At 41.9% G+C, this 27,004-nt stretch overlaps 1 protein-coding gene across 3 annotated transcripts in view; it reads right to left on the bottom strand.

Moving 5' to 3' along the window:
* Positions 1 to 26,708, bottom strand: part of hivep3b (HIVEP zinc finger 3b) — a 109,641-nt gene extending 82,933 nt beyond the window's left edge. For 2 of the 3 annotated variants that reach the window (XM_014169553.2, XM_045705112.1), the window contains exon 1: positions 26,505 to 26,708. The gene's annotated coding sequence lies outside the window, so the exon portion shown is untranslated. The remainder of the gene's footprint in view (positions 1 to 26,504) is intronic. The other variant, XM_014169562.2, reaches the window with a different exon arrangement.
* Positions 26,709 to 27,004: the final 296 nt, after the last annotated feature.

Raw genomic sequence — 27,004 nt, 5'->3', positions numbered from 1 at the left:
AAATAAATGAATGGTTGCAGCGCTGTAGGAGCTGTATCTGCTATGCTTTTTTTCGGGACAAACTGGATGACTCGGAGTTCCAATGCGGCAATTGTTTGCTTGCCGAGGATTATAGGCTTGAGGTGGCTTCCTTGATCACGCAGCTCGCCAGCCTAAGTAAGAAACTGGGGAAAGCACAGATTGGAATGTTTACCTCATCTACGCCGGTGGCTGGACGGCATTCGCACTTGTTGGATGCATCTTCTCCTTGTCGTTATCCAAATGGCCGGTGTTGCCCGGAGTTAATTCGGCAGGGGAGCCATCTCCTTCCTCTCCTCCCCCATCTGATAGCGGAGTTGAAGGACCACAGCAAGAGGACCATGGCAATCAACAATGGTCGCATGTCACGAGCCGTGGAAGACGAAGACAGTGGCCTCCCGCAAAGCAGTCTACACTCCCAACAAGAGGCCCGGAGCAGATACAAACAGCTAATAGTTTTGCCGTCCTGGAGCCTGATCTTCCTGCACCTTCATCGCTGGGAGTATGCGTCTGCGGCCGCAGTGCCTACTCCTATGATTTAGCAGCTCCATGGTAAGAAATGTGACCGTTCCTGCTGCAAAAACAATGTCCTATCCCGGAGCTCGAGTAAATTACATTACTAAGCTGCTCCAGAATGTAGTCTGTGGGTTTTAATGACATAATGAAAGGCAGCTCTGAACAGTTGAAACTGGATTTTAAAGAACTGATTGACTCTCTGCTAGACACTAATGAAAGACCCATCATATCTGGCCCTGTGCCTTCAATCTTGGCATTAAACACTTTAGCAGGATGCGCTCAAATGGGTGTAACGGTTGTTGACAATTTTGAAACAACTCGTTTTATAAGGAGGATGACATATAAGTAGCCTAATATGTCCCTCCAACTGCCCTGAAATAGCCCACGTTAACAGAGGTATTTTCTGGGTGATTTAAATATTGACTGGCTTTCATCAAGCTGCCCACTCAAGAAAAAGCTTCAAACTGTAAGCTTCAAACTAACTTCTAAGTCAACCTACCAGGGTAGTTACAAACAGCGTAGGAATGAAATCATCAACATGTACTGATCACATCTTTGCTAATGCTGCATAAATTTGCTTGAAAGCAGTATCCAGATCCATCGGATGTAGTGATCACAATATAGGAGCCATATCTAGGAAAACCAAAGTTCCAAAGGCTGGGCCTAATACTGTGTATAATATGTCACACGAAGTTTTGTAGTGATTCCTATGTTGTTGATATAAAGAAATGTGTTGGTCTGTGGTGTGTAATGAGGAGCAAACAGACACTGCACTTCACACTTACGAAATTGCTTATTCCAGTTACTAATAAGCATGCAACGCATTAAGAAAATTAGGGTAAAACTGTTAAATCAGTGGATTGATGAGGAATTGAAAAATGTTATGGTTGAGAGGGATGAGGAAAAAGGAATGGCAAATGAGTCTAGCTGCACAACGGATTGGAAAACTTGTGACAAAACTGAATAAAAATAAGAAACTACACTATAACAAAGATAAATGACAAAGAATGACAGTAAAAAGATTTAAAGCACCTTAACCTCTCTCGGGTATGTGGGACGAATCGTCCCACCTAGTCAACAGCCAGTGGAATCGAGTGGCGCGAAATACAAAAACCTTATAGCATTTAACTTCAATTTCTCAAACATATGACTATTACACCATTTTAAAGAGGAGACTCTCGTTAATCTAACCACATTGTCCGATTTCAAAAAGGCTTTACAGCAAAAGCAAAACATTAGATTATGTTAGGAGAGTACCCAGCCAGAAATAATCACACAGCAAATTTTCAAGCTAGCATATAATGTCACAAAAACCAAAACCACAGCTAAATGCAGCACTAACCATTGATGATCTTCATCAGATGACACTCCTAGGACATTGTTATACAATACATGCATGTTTTGGTCAATCAAGTTCATATTTATATCAAAAACCAGCTTTTTACATTAGCATGTGACGTTCAGAACTAGCATACACACCAAACACTTCCGGTGAATTTACTAAATTACTCACGATAAACGTTCACAAAAAGCATAACAATTATTTTAAGAATTATAGATACAGAACTCCTTTATGCAATCGCGGTGTCAGATTTTAAAATAGCTTTTCGGCAAAAGCACATTTTGCAATATTCTGAGTAGATAGCTCGGCCATCAAGGCTAGCTAAACAGACACTCGCCAACAGAGGCTCAGTAAACTCAGAATTACTAGTAGAAAAATTTGATTACCTTTGCTGTTCTTCGTCAGAATGCACTCCCAGGACTTCTACTTAAACTACAAATGTTGTTTTGGTTCAAAATAATCCATAGTTATGTTCAAATATCCTCCATTTTGTTCGTGCGTTCAGGTCCCTATCCGAAGGGTGACGCACGGACGCATGTCGGGACAAAAAAAAAATCTAAATATTTCATTACCGTACTTAGAAGCATGTCAAACGCTGTTTAAAATCAATTTTTATGCGATTTTTCTCGTAAAATAGCGATAATATTCCAACCGGGCGACGTTGTTTTCGTTCAAAGGCTGAAAGAAAAACACAGCCACTTCTCGGGGCCGTGCATCTCCTGTCTCTGAGCCACCAGCCTGACCACACAAACAGCGCTCCTGTACCTAGCCCAGAGACAGCAGAGATCTCATTCCACTTTCAGGCACCTTCAGAGAGCCTATGGGAGCCTTAGAAATTGTCATGTTACAGCAGAGATGCTGTATTTTTGACAGAGATGACTATTGAAGATGACTACAGAAGCACAAGAAATGGTCAGAGAGGGCACTTCCTGTATGGAATCTTCTCAGGTTTTGGCCTGCCATATGAGTTCTGTAATACTCACAGACACCATTCAAACAGTTTTAGAAACTTTAGAGTTTTCTATCCAAATCTACCAATTATATGCATATTCTCGTTCCTGGAAAAGAGTAGTAACCAGTTTAAAATCGGGTACGTTTTTTTTTATCCGGACGTGAAAATACTGCCCCCTACCCTAGAGAGGTTAAATTAAATTTTGGGGCAAAAGGCAGACTGAGCTCCATCAGTTGAGGCTCATTCATCACAAAACAAACTCATATTGCCAACTACTTTAATGATTTTATTCATTGGCAAGATGTAGGCATGATATGCCAGCAACAAACAAACACTGACACTACACATCCAAGCACAGTACCAGTCAAAAGTTTGGACACACCTACTCATTCAAGGGCTTTTTCTTATTTTTTGTTATTTTCTACATTGTAGAATAATAGTGAAGACAAACTATGAAATAACACTGCCGATCATGTAGTAACCAAACAAAAGTGTAAAACAATTGAAAATACATTTTGTATTTGAGATTCTTCTAAGTAGCCTTGATGACAGCTTTGCACACTCTTGGCATTCTCTCAACCTGCTTCACCTGGAATGCTTTTCCAACAGTCTTGACGGAGTTCCCACATATGTTGAACTTGTTGGCTGCTTTTTGTTCTGTTACATGTTTTTACCTTTATTTAACCTGTTATGGCTAGGGGGCAGTATTTTCACGGCTGGATAAAAAACATACCCGATTTAATCTGGTTACTACTCCTGCCCAGTAACTAGAATATGCATATAATTATTGGCTTTGGATAGAAAACACTCAAGTTTCTAAAACTGTTTGAATGGTGTCTGTGAGTATAACAGAACTCACTTGGCAGGTCAAAACCTGAGAGATTCCTTTACAGGAAGTGGCCTGTCTGACCATTTCTGGAACTTCTTTGCCATCTCTATCTTTTACAAAGGATCTCTGCTCTAACGTGACACTTCCTACGTCTTCCATGGGCGCTCAGAGCCCGGGAAAAAACAGAATGTCGTCATCCCAGCCCCAGGCTGAAACACATTATCGCCTTTCTCAAGTGGCCGATCAAGGGACTGTGGGCTTAGCCGCGTGCCCTGGTCGCCCCCGTCTGTGATTTTTCCTCTGTTTGCCGAAAAGGAGATTCCCGGTCGGAATATTATCGCTTTTTTACGAGAAATTGCATAAAAATGGATTTTAAACAGCGGTTGACATGCTTCGAAGTACAGTAATGGAATATTTAGAATTTTTTTGTCACGAATTGCGCCATGCGCACGACCCTGATTTACCATTTCGGATACTGTCTGGGACGCACGAACAAAACGCCACTATTCGGATATAACGATGGATTATTTTGTACCAAACCAACATTTGTTATTGAAGTAGCAGTCCTGGGAGTGCATTCTGACGAAGACAACAAAAGGTAATCAAACTTTTATAATAGTAAATCTGATATTGGTGAAGGCTAAACCTGCCGGGTGTCTAAATAGCTAGCCCATGATGGCTGGGCTATGTACTTAGAATATTGCAAAATGTGCTTTCACCAAAAAGCTATTTTAAAATCGGACATATCGAGTACATAGAGGAGTTCTGTATCTATAATTCTTAAAATAATTGTTATGCTTTTTGTGAACGTTTATCGTGAGTAATTTAGTAAATTGTTAGCAAATTCCCCCGGAAGTTTGCGGGGGGTATGCTAGTTCTGAACGTCACATGCTAATGTAAAAAGCTGTTTTTTGATATAAATATGAACTTGATTGAACAAAACATGCATGTATTGTATAACATAATGTCCTAGGGTTGTCATCTGATGAAGATCATCAAAGGTTAGTGCTGCATTTAGCTGTCTTCTGGGTTTTTGTGACATTATATGCTAGCTTGAAAAATGGGTGTCTGATTATTTCTGGCTTGGTACTCTGCTGACAATCTAATGTTTTGCTTTTGCTGTAAAGCCTTTTTGAAATCGGACAGTGTGGTTAGATAAAGGAGAGTCTTGTCTTTAAAATGCTGTGAAATAGTCATATGTTTGAAAAATTGAAGTTTTTGTATTTTTGAGGAATTTGTAATTCGCGCCACGCCTATCATTGGATATTGGAGCAGGTGTTCCGCTAGCGGAACGTCTAGATGTAAGAGGTTAACTAGGCAAGTCAGTTAAGAACAAATTCTTATTTTCATTGACGGCATACCCTGACCAAACCCGGAAGAAATTGGGCCAATTTCTCGCCTCCCTATGGTACTCCCAATCACGGCCGGATGTGATAGAGCCTGGATTCGAACCAGGGACTGGTTGGTGACACCTCTTGCACTGAGATGCTGTGCCTTAGACCGCTGTGCCACTCGGGAGCCCAACAAGCTCTAAAAGAAGCTGAGAGGTATTAGAAACCTTCAGCCTTACATGTATTGGTGGTATGCAAATGCAGGGATTTTCCTGCCATTGTAATCCTTGGGTGTGAAATATAAAGTACACTACCGTTCAAAAGTTTAGGGTCACCTAGAAATGTCCTTGTTTTTGAAAGAAAAACAAATGTTTTGTCCATTAAAATAACATCAAATTGATCAGAAATACAGTGTAGACATTGTTAATGCTGTAAATGACTATTGTAGCTGGAAACGGCAGAATTTATTTTTTAATGGAATATCTACATAGGCGTACAGAAGCCCATTATCAGCAACAATCACTCCTGTGTTCCAATGGCACATTGTTAGCTAATCCAAATTTATCATTTTAAAAAGGCTAATTGATCATTAGAAAACCCTTTTGCAATTATGTTAGCACAGCTGAAAACTGCTGTTCTGAAAAAGAGCAATAAAACTGTCCTTCTTTAGACTAGTTGAGTATCTGGAGCATCAGAATTTGTGGGTTTGACTACAGGCTCAAAATGGCCAGAAACAAAGAACTTCCTTCTGAAACTCATCAGTCTATTCTTGTTCTGAGAAATGAAGGCTATTCCATGCAAGAAATGACCAAGAGACTGAAGATCTCGTACAACACTGTGTACTACTACCTTCACAGAACAGTGCAAACTGGCCCTAACCAGAATAGAAAGAGGAGTGGGAGGCCCCAGTGCACAACTGAGCCTAAAGGACAAGCACATTAGTGTCTAGTTTGAGAAACAGACACCTCACAAGTCCTCAACTGGCAGCTTCATTAAATAGTACCCACAAAACACCAGACACAACACCAACAGTGAAGAGGTGACGCCGGGATGCTGGCCTTCTAGGCAGAGTTGCAAAGAAAAAGCCACATCTCAGACTGGCCAATAAAACAAAGATTAAGATGGGCAAAAGAACACAGACACTGGACAGAAGATTGGAAAAAAGTGTTATGGACAGACGAAGCTAAGTTTGAGGATCACAAAGAAGAACATAAGTGAGACGCAGAAAAAAATGAAAAGATGCTGGAGGAGTGCTTGACGCTATCTGTCAAGCATTGTGGAGGCAATGTGATAGTCTGGGGGTGCTTTGGTGTTGGTAAAGTGGGAGATTTGTACAGGGTAAAAGGGATCTTGAAGAAGGAAGGCTATAACTCAATTTTGCAATTGGAGCCAATTTCCTCCTACAACAGGACAATGACCCAAAGCACAGCTCCAAACTATGCAAGAACTATTTAGGGAAGAAGCAGTCAGCTGGTATTCTGTCTATAATGGAGTGGCCAGCACATTCACCGGATCTCAACCCTATTGAGCTGTTGTGGGAGCAGCTTGACCGTATGGTATGTAAGAAGTGCCCATAAAGCCAATCCAACTTGTGGGGGGTGAAAATTCCTTCAGATCACCTCAACAAATTGACAACTAGAATGCCAAAAGGTCTGCAAGGCTGTAATTGCTGCAAATGGAGGATTCTTTGACGAAAGCAAAGTTTGAAGGACACCATTTTTTTTATTAAAAAAATTATTATTTATAGGCTTGTCAACATCTTGACTATATTTCCTATTCATTTTGCAACTAATTTCATATATTGTTTAATGGAAAACAAGGACATTTAAGTGACCCCAAACCTTTATATATTTGTTACTTTTCGGGATGGAAAAACACTTTCAGTGTCAACTTAAACCAGAAACTATGTAGAAAATATAGAATTGCGTAATTTTGACAGAGTCAGATGAACTCGTGGATACCATTTATATGTCTCTGTGTCCAGTATGAAGGAAGTTAGAGGTATTTTCGCAAACCAATGCTAACTAGCGTTAGTGCAATGATTGGAAGTCTATGGGTATCCACGATAAACTCCTGGATACCATTTTTATATCTACTTCTCAAGAGTCAGGGCCTCATTGCCAAAATCTCAAAGAATCACTTTAAAACAATTCTCTCTGCTCCATGGAGAAAATTGTAGCATTGCAGGAAAATGGCTTAAAAACGCAAACATTTCTCTACAACGCCAAGATGAGGGTGTAGGATAAATGTAGCCGTGACGATTGGCTGACCGTGCCCATTGCCACGCCCCCTGCCACACCCACCGCCGACCCTACAAATGTGTGGTTGTGTTGAACCAACATGGATTAACTCTTAAACTGTGTTAAATCAAGGTTTAGCTATCAATCATGTTGTGCCAAACTATAAACCTAGTTGTAAAATAATCATTCAATGTAGTACTTCTAAAATAAATTAATTTAATCCAAACCAAGATCAAATGTAATATTTTTGCCATTGTTCTAAAATTCTCAACTATTTAAAAAACAAATTTAATCTAAAACTGCCACTGGAGGAGGTTCAAAGGGTCAGTGCAGTTAAATGAGATTCTGCAGTTTTTTTTTACCTTTTCACACTTGAGTTCCAAATATCTCTAACAGTCACCTCTGCGTGAGTTTTTTTTATGCGCTTGATGTCAATGCACTCACTGTTCCAAAATGTGATTGCTACGCAACAGGACAGTTAACCCCCACTGCCCTCAAACCAAGGCATGCTGCCTGCTAATTATTCATAGGCTATTTCAAATGATTTTCTGACTAAGTTTTATTTTCTAACAGTTTGAATTGAGGTGTGTTCCACCTCCTCATATGTAAATACTTTTTTGAAGGTTGTACTGATTATGAGCTAATGCTAACGTAAGGATCTCGCCTTAATGGCAATGTACTCTTATAATCTCCACCCAGCACAGCCAAAAGTAGACTGGCCACCCCTCAGAACCTGGTTCCTCTCTAGGTTTCTGCCTTCCTAGGGAGGTTTTCCTAGCCACAGTGCTTCTACATCTGCACTGCTTGCTGTTTGGCATTTTAGGCTGAGTTTCTGTATAAGCATAATCTTCTCATGTAAAAAGGGCTTTAAAAATACATTTGATTTGATTAAATTGCCAGCTACGTGTGACGCCATGCATTCCGGTTGTCACAAACGTCAGTCAGACTAAAGATGTTGACAAATGAGGTGAAGGGATGGTTCACTCGTTTGGCACAGACAGCAGCACAAAGGGCAAGAAGGAATAGACAACAATACATCACGCAACGCAGCCACAACTGTCATTAAGAATGTCCATGATTGAGTCTTTGAATGAAGAAATTGAGATGAAACTGTCCGGTCTGAGTGTTTGTTGCAGCTCGTTCCAGTCGCTAGCTGCAGCGAACTGAAAAGACGAGCGACCCAGGGATGTGTGTGCTTTCGGGACCTTTAACCTCTTACATCTAGACGTTCCGCTAGCGGAAGACCTGCTCCAATATCCAATGATAGGCGTGGCGCGAATTACAAATTCCTCAAAAATACAAAAACTTCAATTTTTCAAACATATGACTATTTCACAGCATTTTAAAGACAAGACTCTCCTTTATCTAACCACACTGTCCGATTTCAAAAAGGCTTTACAGCGAAAGCAAAACATTAGATTATGTCAGCAGAGTACCAAGCCAGAAATAATCAGACACCCATTTTTCAAGCTAGCATATAATGTCACAAAAACCCAGAAGACAGCTAAATGCAGCACTAACCTTTGATGATCTTCATCAGATGACAACCCTAGGACATTATGTTATACAATACATGCATGTTTTGTTCAATCAAGTTCATATTTATATCAAAAAACAGCTTTTTACATTAGCATGTGACGTTCAGAACTAGCATACCCCCCGCAAACTTCCGGGGAATTTGCTAACAATTTACTAAATTACTCACGATAAACGTTCACAAAAAGCATAACAATTATTTTAAGAATTATAGATACAGAACTCCTCTATGCACTCGATGTCCGATTTTAAAATAGCTTTTTGGTGAAAGCACATTTTGCAATATTCTAAGTACATAGCCCAGCCATCACAGGCTAGCTATTTAGACACCGGGCAGGTTTAGCCTTCACCAAAATCAGATTTACTATTATAAAAGTTTTATTACCTTTTGTTGTCTTCGTCAGAATGCACTCCCAGGACTGCTACTTCAATAAATGTTGGTTTGGTCCAAAATAATCCATCGTTATATCCGAATAGCGGCGTTTTGTTTGTGCGTCCCAGACACTATCCGAAATGGTAAATCAGGGTCGCGCGCATGGCGCAATTCGTGACCAAAAAAATCTAAATATTCCATTACCGTACTTCGAAGCATGTCAACCGCTGTTTAAAATCAATTTTTATGCAATTTATCTCGTAAAAAAGAGATAATATTCCGACCGGGAATCTCCTTTTCGGCACAGAGGAAAAAAATCACAAAGACGGGGGCGGCCAGGGCACGCGCCTAAGCCCACAGTCCCTTGATCGGCCACTTGAGAAAGGCGATAATGTGTTTCAGCCTGGGGCTGGGATGACGACATTCTGTTTTTTCCCGGGCTCTGAGCGCCCATGGAAGACGTAGGAAGTGTCACGTTAGAGCAGAGATCCTTTGTAAAAGATAGAGATGGCAAAGAAGTTCAAGAAATGGTCAGACAGGCCACTTCCTGTAAAGGAATCTCTCAGGTTTTGACCTGCCATTTGAGATCTGTTATACTCACAGACACCATTCAAACAGTTTTAGAAACTTTAGGGTGTTTTCTATCCAAAGCCAATAATTATATGCATATTCTAGTTACTGGGCAGGAGTAGTAACCAGATTAAATCGGGTACGTTTTTTATCCAGCCGTGAAAATACTGCCCCCTAGCCATAACAGGTTAACAGAATGTGACTGGCAGAACAGGTGTTGTATGTGGAGGATGAGGGCTGCAGTAGAGTGAGGACTAAGAGGGTTTTATAAATAAGCATCAACCAGTGGGTCTTGCGACAGGTATACAGAGATGACCAGCTAACAGAGGGGTATAGAGTGCAGTGATGTGTCCTATAAGGAGCATTGGTGGCAAATCTGATCACTGAATGGTAAAGCACATCTAGCCGCTGTGGGGGCTTTTCTGGAGCGTCTCCCGTCAGCAAGATTCACTCAGCAGATCCCGACATGACCGGAATATCAATTAGGCCTATAAGTTTAGTATAGACACTTTTTCATAACATTTTAGTTTAAGTAGGTCTAACGTGATGATATAAAAAAACAAAGTGCATATTTTTCTCAAATGACCATATAATAAAAACATTGCAACTCACCATGTCGCTGAATCACTGGGAGCCCTGAGCTTGTTTCCCGGCAACAAGACGGTTCCATCTAGGGACGATGGGAGACAGTGACACGGGTGTTCCTTATGTCCAGTCCAGTAATTTCGGTTTTGTTGCCGTCATTGCGGAAAACCCTGCTTCGCAGAGATAGGATGTTGGAAATGGAAGCAACGTTTTCAGTGCTTTTGTGGCTCTCTCAGGATATTCAGCCTTTATTTTAATCCAGAAGGTTGGCAGAGATTAAGAAGTTCTCAAACATACTTAAGGCCACCGTCATTTGGAACCTCAAGGAGTTTCTTCTTCCTGCACGGACATGGACGATTCACCTGGGACATTCACAAATGGGTCGTAGATCCATTCCTTCGCACTTCATGGGTCTTTGGCGGTTGGGAAATAACGCTGTTGACAGCAAAGCTAGGTGATCACGCACCAGCTGGGAGAAAGACGGCCCAGTCTCAGTCTCTCCCAAAATCCTGCTAATGTTTGGAACATGTCAAATATGCCCCTGTCCACTTGCCGTCCCCACAGTTCCAGTTTGGCTTTGAATGCAGCCACTTTATCTGCCAACTTAAAGACAGTTGTCATTCTCCCCTGAAGTGACAGATTGTTAAGCAGGTTGAATATGTTGCACAGGTAAGCAAGTTTTGCGCCCATTCCTCGTCATTGAAATGTGCTGCCAGTGGTGACTTTTTTTCTGAAAGAAATCTCTGCAGTAACTCAAACACTCTGGCAAGCGATCTCCACATACTACGCACAGGGGGCTTGGAGCATGCGAGTCAAAGCCATATTTAACTTCACTAGGGTAGGGAGCAGCATTCGGAATTTTGGATGAGCAAAAGAAGCTAGGCCCAGAAGCTAGGATATGCATATTATTGGTAGATTTGGATCAAAAACACTAAAGTTTCCAAAACTTAAAAAAAATGTCTGAGTATAACAGAACTGATATGGCAGGCGAAAACCTGAGGAAAATCCATCCAGGAAGTGCTATTATTTTGAAAGGCTGTTTTTCCATTGAAAGCCTATCCACCATACAAAGACTTAGGACCCAGTTCACAATCTCTATGGCTTCTTCTACATGCGGCCAAGTCTTTAGGCATTGTTTCAGGCTTTTACTCTGAAAAATGAGGGAGATACAGCACTTTCAATGAGTGGACAGTGGAAATTTCCAGACATGAGTCCAGCGTGTGATCGGGAGCGCGCCTTTCTTGTTTCTCCTTTTCTATTGACGAAGCTTTTGTCCGGTTGAGATATTGATTATTTATGACAAAAACAACCTGAGGATTGATTTTAAACATCGTTTGACATGTTTCTACGAACTTTTATTATACTTTGACTTTGTCTGGATGTTGAGAGCGCGCTTTGTGCCTTTGAATTACTGAACTAAACGCACCATCAAAACGGAGGTTTTTGGACATAAAGGGGGACATTATCGAACAAAACAAACATTTATTGTGTAACATGGAGTGCCACCAGATGAAGATCAAAGGTAAGTGATTCATTTAATTGCGATTTCTGACTTGAGTCCTCTCCTTGGCTGGAAAATGTCTGTATGGTTTCTTGTGGCTAGGCACTGTCCTAACATAATCGCATGGTGTGCTTTCGCCGTAAAGCCTTTTTGAAATCTGATACAGCGGCTGGTTTAACAAGAAGTTTCTTTTAATCCTATGTATAACACTTGTATCTTTCATCAATGTTATGATGAGAATTTCTGTAATTTGATTTGGCTCTCTGCAATTTCACCGGATGTTATTTGAGACAATGCATTACTGAATATAACGCGCCAATTTAAACTGAGGTTTTTGGACATAAAGAGGGACTTTATTGAACAAAACAAACTATTGTGTAACATGGAGTCCTGGGAGTGCCACCAGATGAAGATCAAAGGTTAGTGATTCATTTAATCGCCATTTCTGACTTTTGTGAGTCATCTCCTTGGCTGGAAAATGTCTGTATGGTTTCTTGTGGCTAGGCGCTGTCCTAACATAATCGCATGGTGTGCTTTCCCCATAAAGCCTTTTTGAAATCCGACATGGTGGCTGGATTAACAAGAAGTTTATCTTTAAAATGGTGTATAATACTTGTATGTTTGAGTACAAAGTTGGTGGGCAACACAGCTCAAGCAGACCGTGATGAACTCACGGCGCACGCATTTAATTTTTTTTATTTAACACTTAAGAACAAATTCTTATTTACAATGACGGCCTAGGAACAGTGGGTTAACTGCCTTGTTCAGGGGCAGAACAACAGACCTTTACCTTGTCAGCTTGGGGATTCGATCTAGCCACCTTTTGGTTACTGGCCCAACACTAACCACTAGGCTACCAGCCACCTCAAGTTCAAAATCTGTAAACTGTTATAGACGTGACAGAGCTATTAGAGTGGTGAAAAAAGGACCAACAGACTACATCAAGTTCAATGTAATTACTGCACAAATAGCCTATAATTGTATATAATTATTATTTTACAGATTTAAAAAATACATTTATCCTTTCCGTGCGGACCGGTAGCGAATGTGCTGCGGACCGGTACGTGGCCCAGTGGTTGGGGACCACTGACCTAGACGGCTTCCACACAAGCACAAAGGAACACAGAGGCAGCCTTGCTCAGAGCACTGCTACTCTCACAGGAGAGACAGGTTACAGAGGAGTGGAAAGCTTGATCGGGAAAGAGAGCGATACTGAGGAGGTGTAGCCTAGTCTGCTTGGCTCCTGTATGTTTTGGTAAGTTCTTTTTTCTCTGGTATGCACAGACAGACACAGACCTCCCTCACTTAACTACTGAGGTGTGACCAGGCTGAGCCTAAAGAGGACATGCAGATACTACACATGGACAGAAAAGGGGGTGTGGGGAAGAAGGGTAGAGGGAGAGAGTTTGGCAAAGAGAAGAGAAAAGAGAAAGTGAGAACACATTTGAGAAGAACAGATTAGGGAGGTAAAGTACAAGACAGCTGACATTTTGTCCAAGTTTTGGCTTCGAAACAAGCTTTAAGTTTTTTTTTGCGAAAAAAATAGCTTTACTTGATTTGTCATTATCTTCACTGAATAGTGTGTCACTAGTCGGGAAGTTAAATGGTACAATTAAGATGAACAATGAAGTCTTGTTAAAAAGGTTAAGTTCTGGGAAGTTGTGAAAACAGGGCGTACCCTCCAACACACTCAGCTGAGGGCCTGTGTATGCTGGGACCTATAAAACCTCTCTGTCCCACATTGAAATGCAATGCCTTGTCTGCAAGACCAATCGATAAATTTGCAAGTCATGCATCTGGCCTGATCTCTCAATGCAATACAGAGTAGCCCCAGCACCTCACACAGGAGCAACAGACACCCTCCCAGACCTCCTCCTGAAGGACCAGAACTGAGAGAACAACGCCAAGGGGACCTACACCCAGACCATAGCATCACCAGCCACACTCCAACCAGCTAAGACCACCAAGCAAACCCTGGCCACACCCTATATAGCGCCCCACCCAATATCAGACCTATACCCCTTCTGGCCACCCCATGCCCCCCTCCCCTGCGGCAAGGACCTCAACATGACAGTAGGACCCATGCCCAGGTCGTGAGCAGAGCAACAGGCCCAACCCCCAATATTACACCCGCCCAAGCCCCATCCTGCGACCTAAGAGGTATGTATCAGATGCTCAACATGCTCTGCTCACACCTACTGTGATGGTCCGGTCCTAAACCACACTAGACACTGTGGAACACAAAGCTTTTACCATCTCATCCTGGAATATACAAGGTCTGAGGTCATCTGCCTTTGGCCTAAAGAGCAGGAACCCAGACTTCAAAGAACTTGGAAATACAGACATTGTCATCCTACAAGAAACATGGTATAAAGGAGACAGACCCACTGGTTGCCCTCCAGGTTACAGAGCGCTGGTAGTACCATCCACCAAACTACCAGGTGTGAAACAGGGAAGAGACAGGGGGCATGCTCATTTGGTATAGAGCAGACCTAACAGACTTAAATTAGTCAAAACAGGAACATTTTACATCTGGCTAGAAATTAATAAGGAAATGATCTCAGAGAAAAATGTCCTCATGTGTGCTACCTATATCCCCACAATAGAATCCCCATACTTTAACGATGACAGCTTCTCCATCCTAGAAGGGGCGATCAACAATGTTCAGGCCCAGGGACATTTACTATTCTGTAGCAACCTAAATGCCAGAACCTGACACCCTCCGGCACACAGGGGAACAAACCCCTACCTGGAGGTGACAGCATTCCCTCCCCCATATATCCCCTAGACACAACTATGACAACATAACCAACAAAAACGGGTCACAACTCCTGCAGCTCTGTCGGACGCTGGGTATTGTCGTGACTCTAGTACGATTCAATTATATGTCATGCTATTTTATCAAATCAATTACATAATGTTTAATTGATTATGTGATTGAATTAAACCATTAATAACCTGGGGTACCATGGAACCATTCATTTATATAGGTGTTATCTCCCGAATCCACTCTCTTAAAGATCTTTTTACATCAATAGCAGTCAATTATTAATCGTCACCTCGATCGGTCTCATTCTGATTGTCGTAAGTACTTGGTTATCTGCACAAACCCTAGCTAATAAGCTAAATAATCACACATGAGGATAGATCACACCGATTACTAATGTCATGAAAAGCCCCTAGTGGACTAACCCGATATGACAGCGGGCTACACAAAGGAAGAGGGTTGGGTTTGAATGAAAGAGCGGGAAGACTGAGGGACAAAGGGATTGAATCTCTATCAGATCTTGAGAAGCTATGCTACAGTAAATACAGAATCTTACGCATTCTAATAACAAGCCCATTCGTAAGAGGATAATGCAAGCAATATATATGAGCTGCGGGTCAAAAATGAAAGACTGGTTTACCCAGCAGAGATCACCATTGTCTTTTGAAGAATATTTCTGGTCGTGGTGTTCTAGAGCGGATATGTTAAAGTACCCTGTCGCTCTTCTGATATTGTCTGTCCTTTCCTAGGCCACATATGTTTACAGCTGATAACTCGACGTCTAGGAGGTATCACTTTTTCTTCAGTGAATAATCATTCAAAGTTCATACCAAGTTGCCATAATCAGCTTGCGCTGTATTCTGGCTGGTCTAGTCGAAATTCTCCATTCCAGCGTGGTGATAGTCACCTCCACGTTGAAATTAGCCCTTTTAAACATATGGACACCAGTCCTCACGTCGTCGGGAACGGAGTTTGACTTCCGTCAACGGGCTTTTGTACTGGGGGAGAGAAGGGCGTGTTTTATAGTTCTCAACCAATGTCTGTTCACTTGGGCATGGCCACTGAGTGGGCCTACGTTTTACTATGAAACAATTCTTATTTAGGAGGCTAAAATTACATTTAATCTTTTCACAAATAGTTTCATATTTAAACATTTAAATTGCACAACAATTCCATGTGAATCTGATAATTAGAACGTGTAGACTTTCCAAGATACAATTTGTCGTCCTATCATCAGATATAATGTCCCAGAAACAAACTGATCTGACGTCATATTCTTTAAGTAACAACGGACACTTTCAACTGGTTGAGAAAGGGAAATATTGTTCCATTCCCCAAACTTTTGATGTTACCATGGTATTTATTTGGGGGGGGGGGTCAAACTTCATCCAACAGGGCAACGTCATGACAGTATGTACATACTCAATGGTAGGCTTTGAGGGGACTCCTACGGTAGGTACACCTTTAGGTCATATCTTGGCATTAGTACTGTAGACTACTTTATCACTGACCTCAACCCAGAGTCTCTTAGAGCATTCACAGTCAGTCCACTGACACCCGTATCAGATCACAGCAAAAATCACACTACTTGAACAGAGCTATGGTCAATCATATGGCATCAAAGCCAAAAGGAACTGAATAATTTTAAGAAATGCTATAGGTGGAAGGAAAGTAGTGTGGAAATCTACCAAAAAAACAATTAGGCAACAACAAATTCAATCCCTTCTAGACAATATGTTTTACTGTAATAGTGAAGGTGTAGACTTGGCAGTAGGAAACCTAAACAGTATATTTGACCTCAGCTTCCCTAGCAAATCTACAACTGTCAAGCAGATAACGTAAGAAAATTAACAATGACAAATGGTTTGATGAAGAATGCAAAAACCTGTGAAAGAAATTGAGAAACCTATCCAACCAAAAACAAAGACTCAGAAAATCTGAGCCTACGCCATCACTATAACACAGAAATACACTACGGAAAAAGAAGGTACAGCACATCAGAAATAATCTCAATGTAATTGAAGAATCCATAACCACTTCTGGGAAAATTGTAAAACTAAACAAACATGAAGAGTTATCTAACCAAAACAGAGATGTATGGATAAACCACTTCTCCAATCTTTTTGGCTCTATAACAAACAGCAAAAATATATACATGATGAAATACACACCTTAGAATCAACTATTAAAGACTACCAGAACACACTGGATTCTCCAATTACATGTAATGAACTACAGGACAAAATACAAACCCCCCAACCCAAAAAGGCCTGTGGGGTTGATGGTATCCTAAATTAAATGATAAAATATACAGACCACAAATACCAATTGGCTTTACTTTACACAAAAATGGAGACAAATTTGACCATAACAACTACCGTGGGGTATGCATCAACAGAAACCTGAGCAAATGTCAAATACGCTTTTGATCAATTTACCGTAAAACAGACCATATAGTCACCCTGCACACCCTAATTGACAAACAAAGAAACAAGGTCTTCTCATGCTGTGTTGACTTTTTTTAAAAGCTTGAGACTCAACTTGGCATGAGGGCCTGCTATACAAATGTATGGAAAGTGGTGTTGGGGGAAATAAAAACATACATTATGAAATCCATGTACACAAACAACAAGTGTGAGGTTAAAATTGGCAACAACAAAAAAAAAACTTGCTCTCATGAGGACCGCCATAGGGAAGGAAGACCCAGAATTACCTATACTGCAGAGGATAAGTTCATTAGAGTTACCAGCCTCAGAAATTGCAGCCCAAATAAATGCTTCAGAGTTCAAGTAACAGACACATTTAACAGACACATTTCAACATCAACTGTTCAGAGGAGACTGCAGCAATTTGACCATGAAGGCCTGATTCACACAAAGAAACCACTACTAAAAAGGACACCAATAAGAAGAGACCTGTTTGGCCAAGAAACACGAGCAATTAGACCGGTGGAAAATTTGTCCTTTGGTCTGAAGTCCAAATAGGAGATTTTTGGATCCAACCGCCGTGTCTTTGTGAGACGTGGTGTGGGTGAACGGATGATATCCGCATGTGTATTTCCCACCGTAAAGCACGGAGGAGGTGTGATGGTGCTTTGCTGGTGACACTGATTTTCTTTTTTAAATTCAAGGCACACTTAACCAGCATGGCTACCACAGCATTCTGCAGCGATACGCCATCCCATCTGGTTTGGGCTTAGTGGGACTATAATTTTTTTTTCAACAGGACAATGACCCAACACACCTCCAGGCTGTGTAAGGGCAATTTTACTAAGGAGAGTGAGGAGTGCTGTATCAGATGACTTGGCCTCCAATCACCCAACCTCAACCAAATTGACATGGTTTGGGATGAGTCGGACCGCAGAGTAAAGGAAAAGCAGCCAACAAGTGCTCAGCATATGTAGGAACTCCTTCAAGACTGTTGGAAAAGCATTCCAGGTGAAGCTGGTTGAGAGAACGCCAATATTGTGCAAAGCTGTCATCAAGGCAAAGGGTGGCTATTTGAAGAATCTCAAATATAAAATATATATTGTTTTGTTTAAGACTTTTTTTTGGTTACTACATGATTCCACATGTGTTATTTCATAGTTTTGATGTCTTCACTATTATTCTACAATGTAGAAAATAGTAAAAATAACAAAAAACCCTTGAATGAGTAGGGGTTCTAAAACTTTTGACCGGTAGTGTATATCAACGAATTGGCCAGGGCACTAGAACAGTCTGCAGCACCTGACCTCACCCTACAAGAATCTGCAGTCAAACGTCTGTTTGCTGATGATCTGGTGCTTCTGTCCCCAACCACACAGCACTATCAAGCCATGGTCATTTGGACCCTGCATCCACTAAACACATTAAGGCTATAGGATTCCATTAAAAATGTTAACGTGTGAAGGTTACAGTTAAGCCTCCATTTCAATGGTATCCCATGTCAATGTGATGAAAGAGACCAGTCACCAGCTCTGGATAGTGGACACTGCATGGCAGTAGCTTTCTTATCCATTCCTAAAACAAAGACACCCCTCCAAACACTGTTCTTACCAATAATAGCCTGTCACTACAGACATACAGTAATTGTGGTGTATGACACTGCAGTCACACTGCCACTGTTGCACAAGAGACTAAGCACACACACACACACACACACACACACACACACCGTTCTCTACATTCCCTCTCCCAAAAGGAGCCTATAATATGAGGGATTGTAACAGCCAACTTCAGTTTACACAAAGATATTGCCCAGGCAGAAGTAGGACAGACAATATTTTCCCCACACACTAAACCTCAGTGGGAGAGCTGTTACCTAAAGGCCTTGTGTGGTTACAGGCATTGGGTACCAATAAGACCATTTAATGTAGGAAGCTATTTGACAACTGAGCCATGCAAAAGCCCTCATGAGCCCATGTTCTGTTGGTAAATATGAGCACATGTAATGATTAACTACTGTGGGAGTAAGGAGTGTTACAGTAACATCCTCCCCATCTACACTTACTGCAGAACCAACCACAATAACATCAGTCGAGTCTGCTACCGAAGACTCTTTCGTTGAGGTAGCCAACACACTAGGATAGGTCTGGGCCATGGATATACAAGGCATTTGGAGAGTATTCAGACACCTTCCCTTTTTCCACATTTTGTTACGTTACAGCCTTATTCTAAAATGGATTAAATAAAATGTTTTCCTCATCAATCTACACACAATACCCCATAATGGCAAAGTGAAAACAGGTTTTTAGAAATGTTTGGCCCGTGGCTGAATCTAATTGATGATCCCTGGTCTACATTTTAAGGATGCATGTTGTGCCTTTACAATTAATTAATGACCTTACTGAAATAAAAATCAGGCTAGTGGGCCAGTTGGGTTCCTGAACCGTGCTCCAGGTCTCGTTTTCAGCCCCCCCCCCACAAAAATGTGTGTGTCCAGGGCCTTGTTCCTGGCTCCCTCTTCTCTGAGGGACACAGTGGTTCTATTATTCCCTTGTGTTTCAGAGAACAGGATTAATGACCAGCAGCGGGGACATAAAAAGGTTGTGTCCGCCTGTTTACATCTGTCCCTAGGACCAGTCTCTGGGAATAAAGACTGTGTGTGTGTGTGTGTGTGTGTGTGTGTGTGTGTGTGTTAGTTTTAATGAACACTGGCAGGCCAAAGCAAGGGAAATGCACAACTACAATAGTAGCCACAGAGTCATGGTCACAGTTACTCAGACACGAACATAAACACAAGCTACACAGTAAGAAGAGGACAGACAGCATTTAAATCAGCATGTTGTCACCTGTTTCGCTGATTCGGTGTATGAGAGATGAGGAGGGGGAGGTGGATGCAAGGTGTGTGTGTTTGAGAGAGAGGTTCTATGTTAATAGGCAGAAAATCGCTGTCACCCATCTGTGTGAGCCAGGGACAGGAGAACTACAGGGAACAGACATGATGCACGCACATACCCATGCACGCCCCACCCACCCACACACAATACCTGTACCTATGTGCTGCACAGCCTGCGTGCTCATATATTGGGACTATTCAAATTCCTATCAAACAGTGAATGCCAAAATCTTGGAAAGCTAGTATATTTAGCATTCACCCCCTATGAAAATCACCCACTGGTAAAGTTACGAGAGGTTCTCCAATAACATTCAGTTGAAGTTTTATATCAAAGTAATCATACTTAACAAGTCTAGTTAAAAAGGTTACACAACAAGCCAGTATCCCTCCCGCTTCTGCCAACTTCTAAAAATAACTTATAGGTTGAGTTTTTTTGACCATTTTCACCACAACCATTTAGTGCTTATCGGCTACTCCCAAATCACAGCCGGTTTTGATACAGCCTGGAATCGAAACAGGGCCTGTACTGACGCCTCTAGCACTGAGACGCATTTGCCTTAGACTGCTGTGCCACTCGGGAGCCCATACTGCTAAATACAGTATGTGTATGCGACCAACACATGCGACCAACACATGTCAAACAATGAGTGTCTTCGTGAATGTTGTATCATGGTTGCTGCGTATTGTTTATCAAATCAAATCATATGTCACATGCGCCGAATACAACCGGTGTAGACCTTACAGTGAAATGCTTACTTACAAGCCCTTAACCAACAATGCAGTTAAGAAAAATACCAACGAAAAAGACAAGTAACAAATAATTAAAGAGCAGCAGTAAAATAACAAAAGCGAGGCTATATACAGGGGGTACCGGTAGAGTCAATGTGCATAGGTTAGTTGCCTAAATTTTTATTTTGGTTAGTCGAGGTAATATGTACATGTAGGTAGAGTTAAAGTGACTTTGCATAGATAAAAGAGCAGCAGCGTAAAAGAGGGGGGGCAATGCAAATAGTCTAGATGTTCAGAAGTCTTATGGCTTGGGGGTAGAAGCTGTTTAGAAGCCTCTTGGACCTAGACTTGGCGCTCCGGTAAAAGTTGCTGTGCGATATCAGAGAGAACAGTCTATGACTAGGGTGGCTGGACTCAGAACATTTTTAGGGCCTTCCTCTGACACCGCCTGGTATAGAGGTCCTGGATGGCAGGAAGCTTGGCCCCAGTGATGTACTGGGCCGTAAGCACTACCCTCTGCGGTCGGAGGCCGAGCAGTTGCCATACCAGGCAGTGATGCAACCAGTCAGGATGCACTCAATGGTGCAGCTGTAGAACTTTGAGGATCCATGCCAAATCTTTTCAGTCTCCATGGGGGGGAATAGGCTTTGTTGTGCCCTCTTTACGACTGTCTTGGATCATTCTAGTTTGTTGGTGATGTGGACGGCAAGGAACTTGAAGCTCTCAACCTGCTCCACTACAGCCCCGTCGATGAGAATGGGGGCGTGCTCCTCCTTTTCCTGTAGTCCACAATCATCTCCTTTGTCTTGATCACGTTGAGGGAGAGGTTGTTGTCCTTGCAGCACACGGTCAGATCTCTGACCTCCTCCCTATAGGCTGTCTCATCGTTGATCAGGCCTACCATTGTTGTCATCGACAAACTTAATAGTGTTGGAGTCGTGCCTGGCTGTGCAGTCATGAGTGAACAGGGATGACAGGAGGGGACTGAGCACGCACCCGAGGGGCCCCCGTGTCGATGATCAGCGTGGTGAATGTGTTGTTACCTACTTACCACCTGGGGGCGGTACGTCAGGAAGTCCAGGATCCAGTTGCAGAGGGAGGTGTTTAGTCCCAGGGACCTTAGCTTATTGATGAGCTTTGAGAGCACTATGGTGTTGAACGCTGAGCTGTAGTCAGTGAGTAGCATTCTCACAGGTGCTCCTTTTGTACAGGTGTGAAAGGGCAATACAGATTCCATCATCTGTGGATCTGTTGGGCCGGTATGCAAATTGTAGTGGGTCTAGGGTTTCTGGGATAATGGTGTTGTGAGCCATGATCAGCCTTTCAAAGCATGTCATGGCTACAGACGTGAGTGTTACGGGTCTGTAGTCATTTAGGCAGGTTGCCTTAGTCTTCTTGGGCACAAGGACTATGGTGGTCTGCTTGAAACGTTGGTATTACAGACTCAGACAGGGAGAGGTTGAAAATGTCAGTGAAGACACTTGCCAGTTGATCAGCGAATGCTTGGAGTACACATCCTGGTAATCTGTCTGGCATTGTGGCCTTGTGAGTGTTGACCTGTTTAAAAAAGTTCTTACTCTCATCGCCTGCGGAGAGCATGATCACAGTTGTCCGGAACAGCTGATGCACTCATGCATGTACCAGTGTTATTTGCCTCGAAGCGAGCATAGAAGTAATTCAGCCCGTCTAGTAGGCTTGTGTCACTGGGCAGCTCGTGGCGGTGTTTCCCTTTGTAGTCTGTAATAGTTTGCAAGCCCTGCCACATCCGACGAGCATCGGAGCCGGTGTAGTACAATTCGATCTTAGTCCTGTATTCACGCTTTGCCTGTATGATGGTTCGTCGGAGGGCATAGCAGGATTTCTTATAAGCTTCCGGGTTAGAGTCCCGCTCCTTGAAAGCGGCAGCTCTAGCCTTTAGCTCAGTGCAGATGTTTCCTGTAATCTATGGATTCTGTTTGGGTTATGTACGTAGTCACTGTGGGGACGAAGTCACTGATGCACTTATTGATGAAGCCAGTGACTTATGTGGTGTACTCCTTAATGCCATCGGAAGAATCCCAGAACATATTCCAGTCTGTGCTAGCAAAACAGTCCAGTAGCTTAGCATCTGCTTCATCTGACCACTTTTTTAATTTTATTTACATAGTCACTGGTGCTTCCTGTTTTAATTTAAGGAGGATAGAATTATGGTCAGATTTGCCAAATGGAGGGCGAGGGAGACCTTTGTATGCGTCTCTGTGTGTGGAGTAAAGATGGTCTAGAGTTATTTTACCTCTGGTTGCACATTTAACATGCTGGTAGAAATTAGGTAAAACAGATTTAAGTTTCCTTGCATTATTAAAGTCCCTGGCCGCCTCTGGATGGGCGTTTTCCTGTTTGCTTATGACTGTATACAGCTCATTGAGTGCGGTCTTAGTGCCATCATCAGTCTGTGGTGGTATGTAGACAGCTATGAAAAATACAGATGAAAACTCTAGGTAGATAGTGTGGTCTACAGTTTATGAGGTTCTCTACCTCAGGTGAGCAAAACCTTGAGACTTCCTTAGATATCCTGCACCAGCTGTTGTTTAGATAAATGCATTGGCCCCCGCCGTGTCTTACCAGAGGCTGCTGTTCTAATCTGCCGATACAGCTGTATGTTATTCATGTTGTCGTTCAGCCACGACTCAGTGAAACATAAGATATTACAGTTTTTAATGTCCCATTGGTAGGATGTACGTGCTTTTAGTTAGTCCACTTTATTCTCCAGTGATTGTACGTTGGCCAATAGTACCGATGGCAAAGGCAGATTAGCCACTCGTCGCCGGATCCTCACAAGGCACCCCAATCTCCTTCCGCAAAATCTCAGTCTCTTTTTCCTGCGAATGACGGGATGACGGCCTGTTCGGGTGTCTGGAGTAAATCCCTCTCGTCCGACTCATTAAAGAAAAAGTATTCATCCAATTCAAGGTGAATAATCACTGTTCTGATGTCCAGAAGCTCTTTTCGGCCATAAGAGACGGTAGTAGCAACATTAAGTACAAAATAAGTTAAACAATGCGCCCCAAAAAATTTAAATATAACATTAAAAAAAATATCAGTTGGTTAAGAGCTCATAGAATCGACAGCCATTATCCTACGTATTCTTCAGACACACATTATATCCTACTGCTGCTAGCTAGTATTGTGAGCATTGCATTGTTAAAAGCAATTATGTCATCTGAGCAAGAGACCTCGGTATATTGTTTTTGTAAAGTTCTGACAGTGTTTCATTGTAAAGTTTGATTTCATAGTTTTTGATTTTGGATCCCGCGGCTCAGTTGAAGTGAACGCTACTACAGTGCATTCGGAAAGTACTCAGACTCCTTGACTTTTTTATGTTACAGCGTTATTCTAAAATGAATTAAATACAAATGTCCCCCTCAATCTACACACAATATCCCATAATGACAACGCGAAAACAGGCTTAGATTTTTTTGGCAAATTTATTTAACATAAAAAACATACCTCATTTAAATAAGTATTCAGACCCTTTGCTATGAGACTCAAAATTGAGCTCAAGTGCATCCTGTTTCCATTGATCATCCTTAAGATGTTTACACAACTTGATTGGAGTCCACCTATGGTAAATTCAATTGATTGGACATGATTTGGAAAGGCACACACCTGTCTACAGTATTTTAGGTCCCACAGTTGACAGTGCATGTCAGAGCAAAAACCAAGTAATGAGGTCAAAGGAATTGTCCGTAGAGCTCCGAGACAGGACTGTGTCGAGGCACAGATCTGGGGAAGGGTACTAAAACATTTCTGTAGCCTTGAAGGTCCCTAAGAACAGTGGCCTCCATTCTTAAAATGGAGGAAGTTTGGAACCACCAAAACTCTTCTTAGAGCTGGCCCCCCAACCAAACTAAGCAATCGGGAGAGAAGGGCCTTGGTCAGGGAGGTGACCAAGAACCCGATGGTCACTCGGACAGAGCTCCAGAGTTCCTCTGTGGAGATGGGAGAACTTTCCAGAAGGACAACCATCTCTGCCACACCACCAATCACCCCTTTATAGTAGAGTGGCCAGACGGACAGTTGTACAGGGAAAATAATAAAGACGGAGGCAACAGATGATTGAAATGGGTAGATTTATTTGTAATGAAACACTGATGGGTTGTGAATGAGATTATTAGGAATATGCACAGTGAAAATTCAAAATTTCCAAAAGAGCGAGCTACTTCTCTCTGAATGAAGGACAGTATAAAAAAATGAAAAATGTATGCATATTTTAAAATTACACACACTAATAAGTAATGACCCATTAATGAGGTAATAGAAAATATAAAGGAAATAAGGAATAGATGCAAAGCAAACGCTTCAGGATTTCATTCAAAATATATTTTTATATCATGGGCATGTCATGTAGGCCTACAGTATAGTCTGTTTGTCCTAAAATGCCCCTGATGGCAGTACCTTTTAGCGTGCGTATAAAGGAACCACGAATGCGTCGCACCAAATGCGGACAATAATAAAAATGTATTGACCATGTCCTTTGACCAATGCACAGAAAATGTCATATCACCAGTATAAGATGATCTCATACGATCAGCAGTATGTTTTCAGCCAGGCGACCCACTACAGTGCACCGACTCAAGTTTCCCAACAAAGCAGCCCATCACTAGGCTATGCGTAATTACATTCTGGGCAGTGGGCGCTCTCCAGAATTCATCATCAACAGATGACTGGCATATAGGTAAGCCAAACTATTTGAATGCATTCTTTGCTTTCACATTGCAAGATATTTCTAGAACTTGCATCTTGGCAGATGTAGGCCTATGTAGACTATTCTAAGCTATTATTCACTGTATAACATGATCAACTGCAATCATCAAGACTACGTTGAGCAAGGTAGCACATTAATTCATATAAATGGTCAGACTTGACGTTGGTGAATGAAGGCAGGTAGGCCTTTTTTTTCTTTTCCTCGATTGCACAAGAATGTAACAAACAACAAAACAAACAACACTTTTTTACGCACGGTTATTTTACGCACACAATTGATACTAGAAATGCACGATATTAGGCTATATTAAAAAAAACGGTCTGTTTTCAACAGACAGTTGCGCGCATGTCAAATATATAGCATATTCTTATTTTATCCTATGTCAAAATACAACACATTCAACATTCCTATCAATAATAACATATTCAGAATTTGATCAAAGACAGTACAGTATGAAGATAGGCAGAAACTGCTTCTTCAGTAGAGATCCACGATCACACTTGGCGATGTTAGCTCGCGAAACTCATACGCAGAAACACGTAAATGGGTCTAACGGTCTCTCGCGCCAAACTGCGCATGTGCAAGCCGTCAGATAAAGGCCCTCCTTCGATATGAAGTTGTTTCTGAATTAAATGAAAACGTCAGTTTGTCACCTTCAAGAGGCTGGAGTGTTCAACTACTTAAGACATTGGCTCGAATCAATGTTGTGCCTTTAAATTTCGAGAACATTAACTAAGGAAGAATTACTCTCATTGAGTTGTCAAACAACAAACCTGGAACTGGTCTGTTGGTCTGTTTCGCAAACGTTCCCGAAAGTCTTGCGATGTTGTGACTCTGGGTTTAGAAACTCTGTGATTTGACAGTCAGGAAGTGCAATTCAATTCACGGCATGTACTACAGTTCCAATACCGTTACTGTAGCAATGTAATACTGTCCACTTCACACTGAGATTAGGCAACTTGAATCTTGAGCAGCTCAAATATTGGAAAAATAGAGTGCCAAAGTCCTCCACTTCACAGCATTAGCCTACAACTGCCACATTTCTACATATTTCATAGAGCTTGGACATAATGGAATCAAAATATTCATGAACCCGGTCATTCGAAAGACTAAAATACATAGCGTGAAGTTACACCGTTTAGCACTACTTACCAGCTTGCTACGGTGTGGGTACTGTAGCGAAAGGGCCAGAAGTCCGCATTTCCTCAGCTGTATCGCGGTGTGTGCAGTGCAGATCTTGCACTAAACAAACTGGGGGGGCTTTCCCTACGCCTTGTCAAACTGGAACTACGAAGCCACATTCAGCTGATTAGAACAACAAAAACACTCAGCGCCGCCGCACGAGACGTCAAAAGGATCCCGCCCCCTTTCCTCGTCTCCCATTGGCCTGGCTTGCTAGGACGTTTTAAATAGATGGAACTTGTGAAGCAAAAGTTCCGACTTTAAATCTTCATACTTCTTATTAATGGGGCTTGCAAAGCAAGAGTCCCCACTTTAAATATTCGTCATACTTCTTATAATTACTATCTGGAAAGCGATTCCTCTTACACCGTTTACCTAATTTCAGTTTATGTGACAAAAAAAAACAAGTATAGTGTAGAAAATCAATTGTACCATCTAAACCGCCGTGAAATATATTTTCCATAATCAAA

This window comes from Salmo salar, chromosome ssa02, assembly GCF_905237065.1.
Source record: "Salmo salar chromosome ssa02, Ssal_v3.1, whole genome shotgun sequence".
NCBI classification, from domain to species: Eukaryota; Metazoa; Chordata; class Actinopteri; order Salmoniformes; family Salmonidae; genus Salmo; species Salmo salar.
Note: the sequence above shows the minus strand (reverse complement) of the source record. Positions and strands in the feature narration are given on the sequence as shown.